General features: G+C 39.3%; 1 protein-coding gene across 6 annotated transcripts in view; it reads right to left on the reverse strand.

Annotated features, from left to right (window-relative positions):
• Positions 1-17,071, reverse strand: part of LOC308187123 (uncharacterized protein) — a 109,090-nt gene extending 92,019 nt beyond the window's left edge. The window contains exons 1-4 of one of the 6 annotated variants that reach the window (XR_013944471.1): positions 16,360-16,952; positions 12,804-12,913; positions 7,874-7,998; positions 7,582-7,599 (exon numbers count right to left, since the gene is read on the reverse strand). The gene's annotated coding sequence lies outside the window, so the exon portion shown is untranslated. Of the gene's footprint in view, positions 1-7,581; positions 7,600-7,873; positions 7,999-11,788; positions 11,861-12,803; positions 12,914-16,359 lie in introns of those variants that run through there. The other 5 variants (XM_080575335.1, XR_013944467.1, XR_013944468.1 and 2 more) reach the window with 5 other exon arrangements.
• Between the last annotated feature and the right edge of the window lie 3,439 nt (positions 17,072-20,510).

A 20,510-nucleotide genomic window follows, 5' to 3' on the forward strand; every position in this document is an offset into this window, starting at 1 on the left:
ATAGCAACACTTGCTAATAACCACAATTTTCCCTTCCCCAACAGTATGATTCCCAGGACAGAGTCCTTTGCCTCATACATTAAATTTCAGGATGAAGGAGAATATGTTCAGTGGTCACCGCTTTGTTCACATTCCCATTTGGATTACTGCTTGGAAAGCCTGAGCTTTCTGCAGTGTTACTGAGACTGTGAAGTAATTGCCAAAATTCAAAGAAGCCATAAGCTCTTCTGTTTTCCATGTAGCCAAAAATACCTGATAAGCCATTTATGCCTATATGGATCTCATTATGCTCAAGAACTTGCACTGATCTAATTAATAACACTCCTTCCACATAGTGACACTTAAGCAGACACTAAAATTGCTCAAAAATGAGTATGAACACCATCTCACAGATGGAATAAAAGACTTGATGAATTGGTTTGCATAAGACTTCAAAGAGAAGGAAAGAGCAAATTTATGTGATTCACACCCCAGTTATTTTTATTTTACCATCATATTCTTGTCTGTAAAGATATCTACACATATGTGTTACACAAAAACACACGTGTCAATAAGGATCATATAAGTCAAAAGTACGTTCCAGAAAAATATTGTTTTTAAATGAACTAATAAATGTGTATTCATGTTATGCCTCAAACTGCAGGCATAAGAAGTGTTATTCTGTAATTAAATATCTCATGGCAGGAGTGAAATGCAGTCATCTGAGTATACCAGATGTTGCTGCTCCACACCCTCAGCTTTGACTTCCCAGCATGCACCATATATTCAGACTGTTTCCTCAAATACTAATGGAAGCAGAAGAACAGAAAAAGGTACAGCCAGAAGTTACCTTTCACAAGTTGGAGTGCTGAAAGGCATCTTCAGGACAGAGATGAATTCCTCCAGAAGGATAGAGCATGTGTTTTTGTCCACTAAACCACATTTCTACAAGCATATGGAGTGACAGAGGAGCCAGTTTCTTCACATTGGCATGTCCATATTAGTAGCAGCAATCACCTATTAATTATTTTCATGCTTTATATGATGTTAGAAGATTAGCAGTCTTCAGCATATCCCAATTGTCACTTCATATTGGGAAAGGTTTAAAGAAAGCAAGCTAATTCACCAACACATTTTGGGACATTCTCCTACCCACCCGGAAGGCAGGAATGGGCGTAGCTTGTGGAAACCTCTGACCCAGTCAAAGAATCTTTGTAGTTAGAAAGGTTTCAAGCACATAACAAAGGCAAAACAACAACTCCGTAGCTCCAGAGAATGGACTTAATTCCCCACCTTCGTGACTACTGAGCTGATACAACCTTTACTCTCACACAAATGTTTGCCTGTAGCTTCCAAACATCACTTCATTTATTCAGTCAATTCATCGACTTGGGTCAGGTTCAGACATAAACATGTGTCCAATACCCACATTGCTAATATGCTTAAAAGAAAGTAATGAACGCTGTACTTCCACAGAGGTAAAATGAACACAAACCCTCCCAAAATAACTGTACGCACTTGAGCAAGAGCAATGCTCTGAGCAGCAATAATCCATCTTTCCTGTTGGCAAAATATTCCACCAGTCTATCAAATTTTTAGTTTTGTACTTTGCTGTCTTCTCATGCATAATGCACAAACACTTGGATTCCAGGTGGACATCCAAATCATTTCATGTTTTTAAGCCATAATTTTGGATTTCTTAAATAAGCTGCTCATTATGGACGTTTTTAAAACGTTATTTGGAGACTTACAATAAACTCCAGGGCATATTTTTTAAATTCAGAACTTAAGTTGGTCTCACAAAGCATCCCTTTAAAACTTAGCATACACAAACTAAATGTGCACACAAAAATATACAAATAATTACCTGTTTTGTAACTAAGTATTTTGTACATACAGAAAGAACATTTGTCCACATTTTGTAGGGGAAGTTTCAGATATGAAGTTAAAAATGTATTGGCATACTGAATTTTAGCTTGGTCTTCAGTTAATTAGTCATGACCTGTGCTATTCCTGTCCATTAAAAGGAATCAGTATCATCTTGAAAATACAGAGGAAGCAAGAACTAGTGTAACTTGAGGTACTTATGTGCTTTTTCAACATTAGTTTGCAAACATGTTCCTGCCCTTCGTGCCCATCACAAAGCTTTGTGACTTGTGGCTGTAGTTAGACTGCATACCATTGGTACTTAATTCACACATCCTCTTCCCCAGCTATATAGGCACCCAAAACCTAGCAGTGACAATTGGAAATCCACCAGAATAACTGCTGAAGTGCAGTACCACAGCACTTGTGACACGCACACGGGGCATCTAAGGGGGAGATCTGCCTATCGTCATCTTAAATCTAGACAAAAGACTGTTTGATATAGTAGACCATTGAACTACAGAAATCATGACTTTCAAATGCAAGTATTCTGCCTTAAAAAGAGAAGGCAGAGAAACAGGAAGGGAAAAACGTCCCTACCTCCTGCTAAGCAAAACATGCCTTTGAGAATAATCTGCAACATGTAGTTTGAGGTTCTGGTTTTCATGTTCCAAATTCAACTTGAGAGGGACTCAAGCCGTCATCAGAAGAGTGCATTAAAGAGTTCTGCTCTCTGAAGGAGTTCATTTTTGTGCCTATGGATCTTCAACCCCTTTGCACTCCAATAGTACATTTACTGAACTGAAACCTATACCAGTTTCAACAGATATTGCAGAGCAAGACTCAGCAAGAAGCAATGTTTGCAGCCATCAGGGAATTAGAGAGAAGACTAACTACTAAACTGGGCTGAGACTGCAAGTTTTAAGTAAAAATATCAGAGACAAATCGTGGTTTTGGGGGCTTGCAAACACAAATTGAACATCAAGGGACAAGATTAAAAAAGCAAAGCTTTTTTTTTTTCCCCATTTTTGTTTTAAATGGAGAAACAAGGAATTCCTGATATGGCATTTCCTCCTTGGACCAAGTCATAAATCATGTAGATCTTAGACTGAAACAATACCTTTGCTACTCTTTGAAACAATGGTGTTTTCCCAAAGTGTTGCCTCACAGTTTGTTTCACATATTAGTATAACACAAAGATTATGCCAGTCTTTACTACAGTCAGATTTACATTCCTAGTCTTTCACTTGAGCTTTCTCTCTTCCAGCACGCACTCCTTCCATCTTACTTCCTTCAATTAAATGCACCTGACATGAATCCACAGAAAAAGCACAAAAAGAGCTAACTCTAAAATACAGCCAGAACTTGAAGCTCATGTATTGCCTGCCTCTTTATCATTCCTCTCTTGCATCACTTAAACACTCATGGGGACCAGATCAGGTACCTTTTTTTTTTAAAAAAAAAAAAAAAAAAAAAACAGTGCCCAAAAACAATTGGTTCCAACTGCTCCTTTGGCACTAATATAGTCCTCTACTTGCTGAAATATCTGAAAAATAACATTTTCAGAAACAACAACAATTGGCAATTGAGTAGAAGTTTCTTTAAAGGCTTTTTTAAAATAACAAAAAACCTTATCCTGAACTATATATATTTGGTACTTTTAGTGTCATAAATACTTTTTTTTTTTTTAAATAAAAACAGAGTTAATCACAATAATAATAATTAATAACCATCACAATAACAATTATCTACTGTAAACTCAGCCTCAGTAAGGAAAGGCAAAGCCAGTCGTTGAACTCCTACATTGCAACACTTTGCATCTGTGCATCTAGAGATAGCATATTGACCTCATCCAGTTTATGTCTTATGCTTGAAAAAAATGAAAGATTCAAAGTCAATGCCACTGCTACCTTGGTCTTTTGGCATAACAGCACCCAGAAGTTGTTTCCATTACCAATACCCCCATTTAAATTCTCTTGAAGAGACCTACAGCTGCTAAAGGATCTAGATAGGTCTCAGAAAATGCACACCATGGATTTATGCCCTGAAATTACATTAGAAAGACATTTAAATTAGAATGGTAAAAGTATAGTATTGAAGGGTTTTTTTTGTGTACCTCAGTTATGATTAGGCAGTCAGTTGATTACCAAACTTATCTGTGAACTTGAAAGAGAAGTGCTCAGTTTGATTGAGTTCTTGTCCTGTACTGTTAAAAAGATCTACTACAAAATGGCATTAGAGTTTTCACACTCATGTTACTCTACTACATCACCTATACACATACAACAATATTCACAATTTGACCATTATTCTATGATGCACACATTTTGTGTACTTACATACATACATACGCTGCCATAGCTGTGTCTGGAGTTTCAAGGACATGCTATTGTTCTTAGTTACCTTCTCCAGCTAGATAATCTTGTGCAAAAAAAGCTGCCAACCATTTTCAGGACAGAATAGCATATACCTAGCCTTGTTATAAGAAATTGTAAGATATAAAGCATGGGAACATCCAGCACAACTTCTTTCTTTTGCTCTCTGAAAAATACCAACAATTTCAGAGTCAGCAAAATGCTGAGTGGCAACAGAAAAGGTGGGCTGGAAGAGAGGGCTCATTGTGTTTATCCAATTATAATAACTAGTTAGAATTACACATTATGCATTTAAATTGATTAGTTACACACATTTATTATAGGCAACTGTTTCCCCCCCCCTTTTTTTCAGTTGCATATCAGCATTTGCTGACAAGAGAAGTGTTAAAGAAAGCCGAGTTGGACAATAAAGAATTATTCTGCAGGGACAACAGAAAAACATGGAAGGCACCAAATGCAGCAGGAGAAGGCTAAGATATATGATGGTGAGGGAGCCATGGCAGCTGGAAAGGAGCTGGAAGGAAACAGGATGCAGGATCAAAACATAAGAAGTGGAAAGAGCAAGAGCAGAAACTTTTTCCTCAGTGTTAGGAGAGCAATGGTGAAAGAACGGGAGATCTGCACATTTCTGCTGACCACTTCCAATCTGAAACCTCCTTTTTTCTTAATGGTTCCAGTAGCACAAAAGACTTAAAAGCCTTGCCTAGAGGAGCTCTGGCATTAAAAGAATATAAAAATAGCGCAATGATTCGGAGTAGGAGCCCTGCAAAACAAGTAACAATGAGGCAACAATAGTTCTGCTGGCTGACCCAGCGCACCTAAAGAAAAATAATCTATTCTATTTTAAACAAATAAGAAGTTTATGCATTTTAGAACCTTTTCTCACCTTACATTCTCTTATTAAGGTGAAGTATTATTTTCCTAGTAAGGTAACTCATAATTAAACTGATGCCACAATCTTTTCTCCCCCAGTATTACCCTAATGTAATGAATTCCTTTAATATTGTCTTTTGCTCTAAGGGCACTGATCAGGTATCATCTTGACCGCCTTTAGTGTTTCAAAGGCTATCCTCAAAATAAGACCCCTGTTCACAGATGGTTTCAACATCTTTATGTATCGAGACCTTAAATGACCTTTTCTCTTTTCAGAGAAAAATAGCAACAACAAAGCACACTTAAAACATTTGTGGCATTCCACTTTGTTATACTGTGGGTGCCATGCAAACCTGAAGTGCCTTATCCTCCCTCAAAAGTTCTCCTCGCCTTTGGCTGATTTGGTCTCTGTTCAATTGGCATATGAGATGGATCATTACAAAGAGCTGTGCTCTGGGGCTCTTCAAAGCACAGTAATGTTTCTGTCTTTATGACTCTTGTCTCTCAAATCTTTTATATATGGATTTTCTCTCCCTACAAATTAAGGACAAATCTAACATTTGGGTTTAATTTTTTTCCCCTCAAATTGACATCCTCAGTTTTATGATGTGATTTTATTTTATAGTTGCATATAGTACTTTTCTAAAGCCAGTTGTATGTTTTGTAGGACATATACTGATCCCATTATCACAGAAGCGCAAACTAGTAGAAGACATGGGGGGGGGGGGGGGGTATCTGTGTGAAATCAGTAAACATCCATTCTTATCAGACCAATTTTGTCCTTCTTTTTCACTTTCCACAGCAGATTACCAGTTTTTTCAACACTTTAGAAGTTTGTAGTAAGAGCAGATGAACAATCAGCTGAATCTATCATCCTGTCACCAGAGAAGGCACTGTAATGTACCAAGGGCTACCTAAGGATTATATGAGCTAGCTTACTTGAACACCAATATTTCACTGCAGCTGCACAGAAGACAGAGCCTAGCTTGCCCTGCTGCTTGGTAGGTTTATGGAAGGGTGTGGATACAGGTAGATAAGCTAGCCTTTTAGTTATTCTTGGGCAGGTGACTGGTCCACATCAACCAATGAGTAACCACTGTAAATGTACAGATCAGTGAGTATCTAATGCTCTTTGCCCCATGTAAACTGAAGAAGTGGTCTGTGTTGTTGTGCATGTGTGACATCTTGCATCATGCACTCATGATCTTGACTTTAGTCTCAGAAATAAAGGGTCAATTTTGTAAGCAGAGTTGCCGCATAAGCTTTGCTTCTCAAACAACCCGGTATACATGATGTTTCTAAAGGCTTGTTGGTAGCCTTACAAACATTTCTGGACCACGGTTGCAGCGTGTGTTCTAGAGACACGAGCAGCTCCTCTCCTCTTAACGTTACACAGATTTTTGTTTTCAAATGAGAACTGACCCAAAGCAAAGCCGCTTACTTCCGGGGCTGTAAGCTTCATGTGAGCTCATGTTCCTTAGATTAGGTCATGATAAGGGGCAAAACTTCGCAGAGTTGCAAGGGATAGTTGGGACCACAGGAGATGGATGCAATAACTCAGGAAAACAACATGAAGGAAAACCTGTTGATAGGATTACTAGCAGCTTTCACTTCACAGCCTCTAAAGCATCATCATGTTACAAAACACACAATCATGGGATCTTATGTACTGATGCTCTGGAGATAAAATCTGTAAATACTATCCCTCAAAATTGATAATTACAGAAACATCTATAGAACAAAGTGACAAAAACATGTAACAGGAATACATATTCATGACTAACATCCACAACAACTATTTATTTTCATATATCACTCTCTTACCACTGCTACATTTGCTGTATTGGTAATTATTGATAAAGCTGTGTGCTATTTATTCTGGCAAGGTCGTTAGCTACTTATTCTTCTACTTTATTTTATTGGATGTATTAGCCGGACTTTTTCCCTCCATTCACAGTCCTTCTTTCTAGGAATTAGGACATACAGACCCATCCCATCAGACACTGAGCAGCCACCCCCAAGTTTGCATATTAGTTGTATACCTTAGGTATATAGTAATATATGAATTAACACAAAAAGGAGAAACAAAAGGGGGAAAAAAGCTGTGCAGAATTACCAAAAAAAAAACAACAAAAAAAAAAACAGAAAACAAAACTTATCTGTGGAAAGAAAAGCAGGTTTTTGTTTGTTTTGTAAAGTTTCCACCACTCATGCTGTAGGGGAGACCCCACCTGCTGTTAGAGCAGCAGCACAGGTCCCTGGCCACCCACTGCTTTGCCCTGCCAGCTACCAAGCCGCAGAGTTACTCAGTAAGAGAACTATTTGCACTTGTATTACTGCCTCAGAAACTCCTCAAACACCCTCCCATTGCCATTGCTGTCACCAGTTTGCTGGCAGATCAGTTACTCCTGTCTTTACTGAGGATAGTAGGAACATTGCTGTTGGTGAGCGTTCTTTACCTCGAGGCCCGTTGTGCCACGAAAGCAGTATGTCCCAGCCTAAACAACTGTTAGACAGCAAAAAGCATAGTTAGGAAAACACTTTGCAAAGATTACAGCCTAATCTACACCAATGATAAGGTACCCATTGCAAAAATATATAAAAAAGTCAACCATGATCTTTTATTTTATGGCTCTTAATCCATGTTCGAGTTCATTGCTACAGCCTTGCTGTGCCCTAATGGGGACTTCTACACATGAGCAGATTCTATGAAATCAAGAGTAATTAAGCTAATGGGACTGCTAGAAGTAGTTGTAGAGCAGTAGTAGTATAAGAATTACCTATAAACCATGCATTTCCATGTCATTCCATAAGTTACTTGCTCCCAAATGAAAATTGTCAGTCTGTGTTTGTTTATGTTTTGGAGCAGAAAATAATTTGCTTCATTTCTGATGCAAACACTTCCCTAGAAAGAAAAAAAACATTTACTTGTTTTAATTGACCCTGACTTGAAATCAGCATGGGATTTGTTTGTTGGCCAAAAACATTTCAACAATGCTTGTGATTGCAGAGCTAGCTAACTGTTTTTAATTTTAAAAGAGTTTCCAATTCTGTACAGTTTCCTTAAAGAGAAGAAAACACAAAAAATCAACCATCAACAACAAAAAATTACACACGCCTGCCCTCCAAGTCCAAATTCTTTAAAAAGCCTAGTTTGCCGTTGCCTTCAATAAACCTGTTCAACTGAACCCCAAAACTGCATCTAATAGCAAATATTTTACTGCATAGTACACCCAATAGTTTTCTGATATTAGAAGATACACCACTCATGTGGAGAGTACTTTTGTACTGCAGGATGCAGGTGGGGGAGGAAAAAAAAACACACCTTGGCAAATCAAGTCCACCAAATAGACTCATCAATTCTAATTGGCTCTGCTGTGCATATAGCAAGTAGTGCAACTGCGTGCTATTGCTCTCTAAGGGCTATTTATATACTGCGACACATTGAAATACTCTGCTGGAAGAGGAAGGAGTCTGTAACAGCAAAGCCTGGTTTCACAAGTCAGCTCTTGTCTTGCTTTGTTAGCATCAGGGAAATCTAAGAAGGACCGACACCTTTATGTGATGCAGAGAATTAGGATCAAAGCAATCCTTCCGCAATCTGACATTGTTTTGCACTCTGAAGTACATTGACCCTTTTAAATTTGTTTACTATTTTGACCTTTTTAAATTGAGACCTTACTATTTTTTCCCCCATTGACAGTAAAGCACAGACAAAATTGCAAACTAGGCATAAACTGGTCAAAGATTCATTAAGAACAAGACAAATAACATATCAAGTTAAATGTACAACACCATTAGATGGTTTAAAGGGTTGCTTCAGTAAATTGAACCTCACACTACACTGCAGAACTGAGACTTAATAGAGAGTAAGAAGTCAGAGCAAGTCAGGTTTTGTATAACTAACGCTTCTGTATTTGAGATATTCCATACTAATATCACAAATTAACATCCAATCCTTACAATGCCACATTGCAGCTATGAGAACAGGGGGGAGATGGGGTGTGTGTAAGCAATGAGACACGTGTTTAAAAGCTTCACTATGGGTCAAGGTTTGAGAGGACTTTAATACTGCTACTAATCACCACATCATCCCTATCAAACACGTGGGCATAAAGTTACAGCTTGGCCATAGCATAGCCGCAACATGGTCAGTGGCGATCAGAAAGAAAGGGCTGCTATCTGCTATAGAAAACCATTTCTCCCATTCTAGGAAATGAGAAGGTGGGTGCCAGTGTTAGCTTTCTGTAGTCAGTATGCATAGATGGAAGTGGGGAGGAATGTCAGATTAGAGTTCCTTACAAGTAATTTAAGGAAGGTTAAAAAAAAGTATAGGTACCTCAGGATAATCCTGCCATCTGTCTGCATGCTGGTGCAAAGCAGCAATACTATTCAGCAGCACAGTCATCATCTCAATATTTTTGTTCCCTGTCCCCTTTTCTGAGAGGTAACTACCAAGACTGCAGCGTGCCCAATAGGGAAGATCCCCATCAGACAAACAAATACAGAGCACACAATCCCCAAGCCACCATTTACTGAAGTGCAATCAAAGATCTGCAAATCGCAATATGATAAATTCATTTTGAGTACTGCTCCAGCCTCCCAAAGGTTAAATCAAATTTGAGAGTTTATAGTGGACATATAATGTCACGGTCAATCATCTAGGCCAGTTCTACTTTGGCTGTGGGATCGGTCCAGATAACATCCAAAGGTCCTTCCAGCCTAAATTACTTTATGTATCACCCATTTATGCCTTGCCTAACACCACAAAGGAGACAGAGCATCAGTCCTCCTCCCTTCTTTTATAACACAGCTGAAATAAGCCAGCTACATTTGCATCCACTACTAGTTTAAATACTAAGCTCACCCTTGAGAACATTTTTATAAGTCTCCCAACATACCTCCCCAAATTCAAAATAGGTAAAGAAATACATGTTGCATACTTTTTACAGACATTTTAGAAAAAAATGTCTTCAAATTACTTAAATCCTGAGAGTTTCCAATAGAAAAAGTGATGGAAACAGCACTTTTTAATGAGATGGACAGCAATGACTTCAAAGGGCTTTGCATTCAAGCAGAGGGCTTCTGCATACCAAGAGGGGATGATTATGGTATGTCTGACTTCTGTAAACTCAAGCAAGTTTTCTGATTGCTCTTATTTCTATTAATGCAACTTGTCCTCATGACTTTGTGCAGGAATGATTATAATTTGGAGACAAATAGGCTTAGAATAGCAGGTCACACTGCTTTCCTCCCTATTAATACAACCTAAAAAAAACAACTCGCATTTTGCTTATACTGTTCTGTGTTTGCCTGCAGTGAGATTACACACTCCAGCGTTTTCTGTCCTAGGTTTCTTTGGCTACTGGCACAGTGGCCACCTGCATCCCCTCAGGATCATGACTTCCAGCACAGCACATGTCCAGCAGCAGCCTGGCAGTTCGTACATGGGATCCTCAGAGCCCCAGGCACAGCCGTACCACAGCACACAAACTAGGTGTTTGAGTGGCTGTGCAGCACAGCGTGATGCTGAAACTGCCCGGGGCTGAGACACTTGTGGGTCTGGAAGCAGGAAGCTCTGTGCAGAGATAAAGCTTATGGGGCTAGGTGTAATGCCATGCTAACACAGTTACCATACTTCCTGGACTTGAGCAGGTATTGCCACACACAGCTGTGCACAGACTGCACAGGTATGTGCATGTAAGGGCACAGGCATGCATATGCATGCACCAAACCCTTACAACTAGCCCAAGGCTTCTTTTGCAGGTCTCTAGTACACATTGAAGAAAAGCACTATGAACCTCTTTAGAAAATGTGATTTTTTCAAGGTGTTACCTTTTGATATTTAAGGACGAATCAATCAAAGCAAAATATCAGACTGCATGATATATACCTAGCATAAATGAAAATATTATGAAAGAAGGCACTGTTGTTTTAGGAAATGACTGACAGGAAAAAAATTGTGACAGGCAGGTGACTGAAATTCTTTTGAATTAAGTAGTGTTAACTATGTCAATATCAGCATTCCTCTAACCAGAGAGTAAGGATTCATATTAGAGAGAGAGAGAGCCCCGCTGAAGACCACAGTCATCCTAGATCTATGAAGTTACAAAACCAACACCAATGGAAGATAAAAGGCTTTTATGGTAACATCACTCAGAGCAAGGCTTTCAGTAAAATAACAGTCTTCAGGAGATAACTGCAGACAGAGCACAGGGAGGGGGGAAAAACATGAAGTCTGAACAAAGTGAATAAGATTCTTCTAATGCTAATAGAGCTTTAAAAGATTTGTGGAGGTATTTTTAGTGGAGGATATCCTCTTACACTTGCAAAATCTGCTTGAACCACTCTGACCAGTCACACCTCTCGTCATTTTACTCATTTCTCCAACTCTGGGGATGTACAAATAATCAGTGTTATGAGAGGAAAAATGACAAAATAGATATGTTTAAGATGAGAACTGCAGAAGAGTCACATACATACACCGATGTGCATTCAAAATGAATATTAAAACAATATTGAATAAGTGGGGTGTTAAGTCTATTTTAGCCATGTCTTTACTAAAATTTTAAACGCTTGCTTCATTTTAGCAGGATATTTTTCAAAATCCAGTGGCAAACTCGCAACCTTTTACTATCAATTAGAGGTTATACTAGCCATTGGTCAAAAAGAGAGGAGTAATATTATTTACATACTGACAACACAGCTTCAGCTTATCCACAGAGGCACACAACACACATCACTGAAATATTGGACAGTCAACTGAGCTATAGGAAGAGAAGAGCAAACACCAGTTACACCACTTGAAATCTGGCATAGCAAAAACCTATGCATGCTTATTTTTAGTTGGTCCAAAACTGGCTTTATTTTGTCACTTAACCAGAAGCTGCTTTATGCAATTTTGGTCAACTTCTTCAACCTTACTTCAAAAAGGTTTCTAAAAAAAAATATCAAAACAACAACAGAGTTTGATCAAACATCATCTTTTAAGGGGTGAAACATCAACAATGCATCCACTGAAGCAAATGAGGGAAAAAATGCATAAGAATGCCTAAGCAGTAGAAAAAGCCCCCCAAAAAGCCTTCCAGATTTTCTTTCCTTTAACAGATGCAAGGAAAACATTAGATGTACAAACTGATCAGACTGTGCCAAACACGACTCCTCTGCTATAACAGCATGGATCCAGCACACTTCAGTTGACACCTATTGTGTGACACCCTATTTAATCCTGCTGGGCTGAGAATTTGCAGCTTCTACGGGAAGTTGCAGCCTGAGCTATCAGAAATGGCAGGCTGGGGGAGGTCCACAAAGTCCTGGAAGCAGCTTTGTGCAGCTGGCGTATTTCAGCTCAGCAATAACTGTTTAGAGTCAAGTACCCAGAATGTCTTGCACTACTCCCCAGTCCCAGTTCAGAATCTATTTAGAGGTGAATCTCAAGAAAAAGGGAGTTTGCTGTCTATAGCTGAAGGCAAAATCCCCAGCTCCCCCTGATGAGTATGCAAACTTGATGTGAATATCAAGTAGAAAGAACTGCTTATATTAATTTTGCACCAGCAAAACACTAGTAAGGGAAAAGCCTGCAAACACTACCATTTCCCATCCCTGTGTCACATACACACTGACACCTGCTATTTCCACCTCCTGTACTGTGATTTTAATTATGTGTGGGACAAACAATTCGTCGGGACGGAAATTCCAGAGTCCACATACCTGTGATTTTTGTAGGGAGAAACATTCATTCTTCACTGCGATGTCAGGGGGATACGTCATTACATCAGAAGCAAATCCTCATCATTTTCTTTGATTGTTTTCAAGTGTACCTGCAGGAAGGTAAAAAAAAATCTTAACAGTTGTAACAGTTTCCGTACACTAACCACTGTAAGAATAGTAATGATCTTGGCTCATATTTTGTCAGCAAGGGCAAATTTCCTTTAAAGAAATAGCTAATTACGTCTGTTTCAGATCTCTAAATTCCCTCAAGGTTGCATTTTAATGAGATTCAAAAGACTTGCCAAAATCAAGTTGAAAGCACATTTGGCATTTTTAAATATGCATTCAGATAAACTTGATAAATCTGTTGATATGCTGTTATCTATCACTCTCTAAGATACCCCAACATGTTATTCTTTACACAAAACCTGCCATCAAACATGCTGCACCTTTAGTAGAAAAAAGTAATGCATTCATCAGGGACTAGCAATATAATCATGTTAAAAGAAAAACAAGGAATAAAAAGTCAAATAAAAATGCAACAGAGGGAAGATGCAATGAATCCTATCTTGCATGGATTGAAACCTCACTTGTCGTGTTTTCAGAGCAGTGTCATGACAGAATTATCTGCTATATAAAAGTTTTTTTTTTTTTTTTTTTTTTAAAGGGGGGAGGACCACTACCATACTTAGAGAAGTGCTGAGGTTACCTTGATGGTACAAGTATGTACTTCTATGCTGAAAGCTGTCTTTCTGCAACAGCATCTTTACATTCAGCAGAATTGCATAGCCATTCATATCACACACAGCGCTTTACTGGATTTTTGTTCTTATTAGCTCTGTGCAAATGACTGAGAGGGGAGTGAGGGTGCTGAATCCTATCCCTCCTTGAGCATTGTTTACCAGGTCCCTCACTAACTCCCAATCAGTTCCACTTCTGCAATTCTGCTGAAGGCAATGAGTTTCCACAGGTATTGCCACACACCACAATTAGAAAGCAGTTTCAGTTCAATGAGGCTTTATTGGCTTGACAAGGCATACAGGGCTTATAAGTGTGTAAGAAAAGGCAGAACATTCCCAGCTCTGTCAAAAATCAAGTTATATCCATCAAGGAGAAAGCCACTTCTTGAGCATGAGCTTTGGTATCCTATGCTGTCTGTCAACATCTGCAGTGCACTGGAACTAGAAGACCGCACTTGGTGTATTTGTGTGCATTTAATGTGCTTCATATTCCTGTTTCCTGTTCAAGGTCTCAGCTAGAAGAGCTGCAACATGACAGCTGGTTCTGTATTCCTTACGCACATCTATTTCATGCTTCTTTTTTTAAGCAACAGTGTTCATTGTATTCTGTCACTTTTTTCTTGCTTTGTAATAACCCGTATGAGAAGTGGTAACAAAAAAAAAATACTGTTATGTCTCTGTATTTTGGTTAGCAAAGCAGATCATTTCAGCAACCTGCCTGAAAGTTTGCTGTTGCACTCCAGCACTCCCCTAATGTCAATGACAAGCCTAGGGCTCTCAAAAGGAAAATCAACATCTCAGCTGGGCTGTCTATGGGATTTTTGCTTTCCAATAACAGGTATCTCCTTCCTATGAATGGAAGCCAAGGATTGTCATAGGCAAAAGCTACCATGCTGTGTAAAATGCAGAACTTCACATATGACTCAGGGCTTCAGGAAAACTGTTGTACCTGACTGTGAACATAGGTTTTCACTTTCAGAGTGTTTAAACCTGGTTTTCATGCCCAATTTTACATGGAGATTTTAGGATATGGATTTAAATGTTGCTAAAGTCATAATTCCCCCTTCTGTATGTTTTATTCACTGTATTAAAAGGTATGCTAGATAACTGTTATGCTTCATAGGCCTGTGAAACATCCACATGCTTACTGAGAACTTTGAACATTCAAATGCTTTGATAATCGGGTATGTTTAGTATTGGCTCATTCACACTAAGTAGACAAGTACGGTACCTTTCATTGGATATCTATTTAAGTGAAGTTTTTACCATTTCAGCTCCCCCACATATTGTCTTTCTTGGTTGATCTAGATCCTTCTAGAAACATGATTTTCCCCAACAGTTCCTTGAATGAAATTTGGCAACTGCATAAGTACTAGTCAGGTTGTCACTTAAATCCTTATTTTATTTTATTTTTTTGTTCTTGACTTCATCTCTTCCTCTACCAATCTTCCATATAAATAAAGCTAAATTGAAGTTACTCTACTCCATGCTTCTTAGTTCACTGAATTAATCAGATGAAAATATTCTCCATATGATAATTAGCATCACATAATATCATAGATTATCTCCAGCTGTATCGTTGTTATCTCACTGAGGTCTTTGCCCACTGGCCAATCTTGCAGATAGTTGTCTTCTAAACCCTTTAAGCAACCCATCCCCTCCTTCCCTCGGGTTTATCTGACCTTGTAGTTAAACACTAGGACAACTCCTCTCTGCCAGCTGCCCCATCACCTGCTTCAGATGAGGTTCTTCTATGAAGTTTATTCCTACAAGATGATTCCCTCAAAGATCTCTCTGCCCTCATACTTTCTTCTAAATTAACATTTTTATTTTTTTCCCACCTTTGCCACCATTTTTACATCTTCTCAATTTTTATTTTGTGATAGCCTCCAGACTAGCTTTATGTAAAGCCCTTTTATAAAGGTACATCTTATTATTATTTCATTCATTTTCATATACTTAAGAAAACATTTAAATACACATTTATTTAAACCCTGGATGCTTGCTCTTCAAAAAGCAGACTTACGTGTCCATACCGCAGACACTAATGATCTGCATCAAAATATAAGCAGAGAGGCTTTGACCAGGTTTCGTGGAGTTCTATGTTTCTTATAGTCATTCTTAGTTGCATTCAATCATTGCAATATTATAGTTTGTATCAATGGAGGAAGGGGACACTGACTTTCAGCAAGGTAAACCTTATTTTTAGAGCTAAGTAGAGCCAGAATAGCTTCTGGTTCAATGCTCATGAATTCAAATTCAGGTTCCAATGGTTCTCTCCCTAAAACCTTAGAAAAATAATTTTACTTTTTCCTTTGTAAGACAGTTATTGCATTTTTATACTAGAAGAATTAGATGTTTTAAGGCATAAGCCATCATTTTATAAAATTAGGGCATCTCCACAGCAAAGGTGATCTCTCTCACTTGTTTCTTCATCTCCCGCAAATCCCCAAGCCCCATATGCCATCAAAATGCATGATAAAAAGAGAATGGGTGTGTGGAGAGAGGTTTCTAAGTCTGACAAAACAGAAGCCAAGAAGACAATAGTTGAGCAGATAAGTTACCCTTCCAGAAAAAACAAAAACACAACAAACAAAACCACTAAAAAAAAAAAAAACAAACAACTTTTGACTACTTTTGACTAATTAAAGAACAAAAAAGGATTTCCTTTCCATAGGGAATGTATTGATAAGCCTCTTCAAAAGCCAAAGTTATACATTACAATTGCTCCTCTGCACAGACCATTACCAGAGGAGAAAGGAAGAAAAAAGCTTATTAAAAACATAAGTCAGGAAAACAAACCCAGCCAGGCTTACCTGCATGCACTAGCACAGCTCCTGACCCAACCAGCTGCCAGCCCACTCTGACTGCCCAGAACTCCAACAACAACCCCAACCCAGCTGGCCTGATGGAAGCAGCCTCTAGTACTACCCATCCCACTCCAACAGCTCCTGTCAGTTATCTCATCACAGGCATGTGAGGGATGGAAAATATCAACCCAGTTTCCTCCTTAGAGGAATAAAGGGTTTATAAAGTTCCCAGCAAGAAATTGTTTTCTTGCAATTACATTTCAGAAAATGTTAAAAATTTCTTCCAAATTAAATGATGCTTAAGATTAAAAAAGAAGACAAATCATACTTGGTCAAATATGCAAAAGAATTAAACAAAGGACATATTTCTTTCATGAACATACAGGAAGTTTTTACTGTCCCTATACCAATTCTCCTTTTATTTTTATTTTTTTTTTAAAACAGGACTGAGAAACAACAGTAACAAAAAATGATGTAACACAAGAACCAGATAAACTCTTCTCACAAGCAGCTAACAACTTCTTACCATCTTCTCACTAAAAATCTGAGTATGTTTTATAAACAAGATTTATGTCTCCAAAATACCATTTCCTCCTTATAAAAATCAATAGCTTCTCTAAAGTAAAATGTGCTTAGGTATAACAGATTACTATGAAAAGCAACATCGAGAAAAACATCATGTTAAAATGCTTAGCAAGGCTTTTCTGTTGAAGTTTGGAGAGCAAATATTATTGGCAACTTGCAGACCCTTAGGTTTACATTTTGGAGTTCCACATTTCAGGGTAATTCAGATCTGGGGTTTTAAATTTTGATCCCTCATTAAGTTTCCTGTATATTAAAAGATGACCTGTTATGCACTGATCCTGGAAATAATTATGCACATGGTAAATTTAATGTGCTGTAAGTAATCATTGCAATGACCCTTGGTGCATATAAAATTAAGTGGATGTGTATGTCCTAGCAAGTTCTAGGCCATAGTTTGTTTTATTGCACAATTTCTTTTTTATTCACTTTATTTAGATAAGGAACCAAGAACAGTAAGACAGGCCTTTGCAAAACTTAGAGAAATCAGAGACAAGGACAACTAATGGGAATCATCAGTTTTGGCCTGCCACTTTTTATGATGTATGGACAAATACTAATTCTTAAAATCGCCCACTTCTAAAAAAATGATCATGACTAAAACAACGCACTAAGAAGTGGCTGTGGCCATCAGAAGGGATGCCCACACAAAATCTCACTGTGCTTCAGCCAGAGCTCACCAGACTCAGTCAGTCTCTGTGAATATAAGGATTCGCTTGTGTGAATTATAGCCTGAGCAGGACCTTTGGAAGTGAAACACTTCTTCCTTCCCTTGTAACTTCACCAGAAAAAGGCTTCAGGTTTGGAGCAAAGTCCTGAAGGCTTGGCATAGATCCTGAGATAGATGACAGGGAAGAGACCAGATTGCAGTTCTCTGGTTTTGTGAGCACTTGGGAGCTCAGACCCTGCCAGAAGGGAGAACCATCACAGGGAAGTATACAATGCTCTGTAAAACACTTTAAGTGGCAGAACTAATGTGTCAGCAATGCAAATTAAAATACACGTTCTCTACAACTGCTCTTAGGTAATATGAAATAGCATTGTCAAAAATAAATAAACGACAAAGAAAACAGACGAACAAACACAACTTCTCAGAGATTTGGGGAAAGAAGAAACAAAACATATTGTTTCCCACTCACTCAGGGACATTGAGGTGAGTGGAGAGAATGAGGTGATGTGAAGGACAAAAAGGATGGGAAGAGAAGCAATGCAAGTGGGTTACAAGCTTTGATTTCTAGTTTTGCTGAGCATCGAAGTATGGCCCTTTCTTTTACATTTGTATTTACAGAGCATATAGAAAATATAAAAAAAGAGTATGGAAGTTCAGATGTGGCTTACTATGTACACAGATTATACAAGGACTTGTTCTTGAAATAGCAAGGCAAAATGTACCACTCATATGAACAGTTGTGCTTAGCTTTGCAACAATATCACTGTACTTAAGTGTCCACTCAAGTCTTTCATAAACTTGTGCAAACAGACTAGACATTATAAAGACTAACAGACATCAGAATCGAGTGCCAATTCTTGAAATGAAAAGAATTTTACAAATTAGGGTTCATTAAAAGCAAGACTCTCAAAACCTCCTTGAGGACTCAAGTATGCCTTCCTTATGGTCTAACTAGGAGAGAATATACAAGTCTTCTCCATTTTCAGCTTATTTACACTTTAGAGGTAGTGAAAACTGCCTCTGTTTCAGCAAGAAAACAGAGGATTTCTATCTTTGCCTGTCCAAGTTATGTGGCTAAAATACCTGCACTCCCCCTGCTGCCAGTGGTGTTGCAGATACCCTTCCAGTGACTTTCCTGCTATGAACCTAGAGAAGCCTACATCTTATCATTAAAAATACCGAGTGTCTAGGATGTCTGGTCTCTCCACCTTAAGGTCCTGACCCTCATGTCTTGATTTCTCCAATTTAAGACCTCTCATACAGGAAGTAAATAGTTAATAATACCTCTCAATCCTTATCTTATGACATCCTTGGAAAGCATCTCTTAAATGAGCCAGCATTCAAGCATTCTTAAATTCATGGGTGAATTTCAGCTCATTCTTCTTCAACACAGCCTTTAATCTTATGTATGTGGAAACTTCAGCTGGTAGCTGAATTCTCCCCAAGTCAACGGGTTGCAAACACACCTTCTATGTTAGCGAGTGCCAAGAGCCTGGCTGGACTGCATTAGTTTCAGCAGGATATCCTTAACCCCTGGCCTTGGAGTGAACAGCAGGACTCTGAGCAGCCACTGCCCTGTTATGCTGTACAGGGAATTGCATACAAGCACCTATATATATATCCTTCTTCTGGAGGCCCAGGTAACTGTAGGTGATGATATCACCAGACGTGGGTGAACAAAAGACCACTGAACAAAATAATTTCAAAGTCTAGCTGCATTCACCAGGTTTGTGCCAGAGACTTTGGCCTCACACCCAGAATGCCTGTGTTTCAACAAACACTGATAAAACACACGCTTCCCCTACTTTTCCAGCCAGATCTGCTTGAGCAAGGAGTTGATGCTGTCCTTCTGGTAGCTCCACCATCTAGATTCATTATGGCCAGGGGCCCTCTTCCCTCAGCTTGTGCCTGCAAGCTGCCTGTGATACCTGCCAAAGCCAGGAGGGCTCCCTGTGTCACCGACCACCTGCCGCAGGACACCCCATGCCACCCTTCGCCCAAGCCTGGTGACCCCCCATGCCTCAGGCCGGCATGGTGAGAGCTGGCTCCCCAGGGCCTCCTCTGCCAAAGCTGCCCCAGGCCCTGCTCTTGCTTCAGGCCACCCCCTGCACCAGCATCCATGGCTGATCTCCTCATGGAGAGCTGCTGGACACTGTGGTAAAACAGCCCTGGCCTCTTCCCAGCAGCTCAGCTGCCCAGACAGTCCACTGGCCTCCTGCAGTGGCTGCCTCGCCATTCCTGCTCTCGTCTCCCTCCCACACAAGGTGGGTAAGAGTTAAACGATCCTCTGGTGTCTGTACACCACTTCCCCCCAATGTGCTCCTCAGCTCCTCTGCCAGGGATAAAACAATGTTGGTTGATGCTCAGCTTTGCTGGGAATGAGGAAACCTCCTGCTCCCACCCCGCTGGGTTCTCCTGCTGTCTTCTCCCAGAAGTGCCATCTACCCCAGGCATTTAACCCATACCTCCACATGCATTATTTATGGGCTGCTTTGGGTACTTCGATGATGAAGGGAGAGATTTTGACCAAGCTGCCAAAGGGAGGGCTGTCACAGCTGCCACTCTGTGGCACCCTTCATAGCTTCAGCTCTTGTCATTTATGCTCAGATGCTGCAGAGAGGTCCGCACACCTTCTGTAACAGAGACAAAGCAGTATTAAAGAGTTTTAAATCCATCCTACATGACTACTTACGGCACTAGTGTTATTTATTGTTTGGACTTTTAGGTAATGTCAAGTCCAAACAGCCTGCATTCTGAAACACTCGGGGTGATCTCTTGTTACCTAGTCAGTGCAGGGAAGTGCTACAGTAATAACAATAATGATTACTCCTTTCCAAAGCAGAGACATTTCTAGCCTGATCTGCCCTGGCATCCAGGTTCACCAGGCCTTCCCATGTCCCACTTC

The sequence above is a fragment of the Anser brachyrhynchus genome, assembly GCF_964034855.1.
Source record: "Anser brachyrhynchus genome assembly, chromosome: 1".
Taxonomy (NCBI): Eukaryota; Metazoa; Chordata; class Aves; order Anseriformes; family Anatidae; genus Anser; species Anser brachyrhynchus.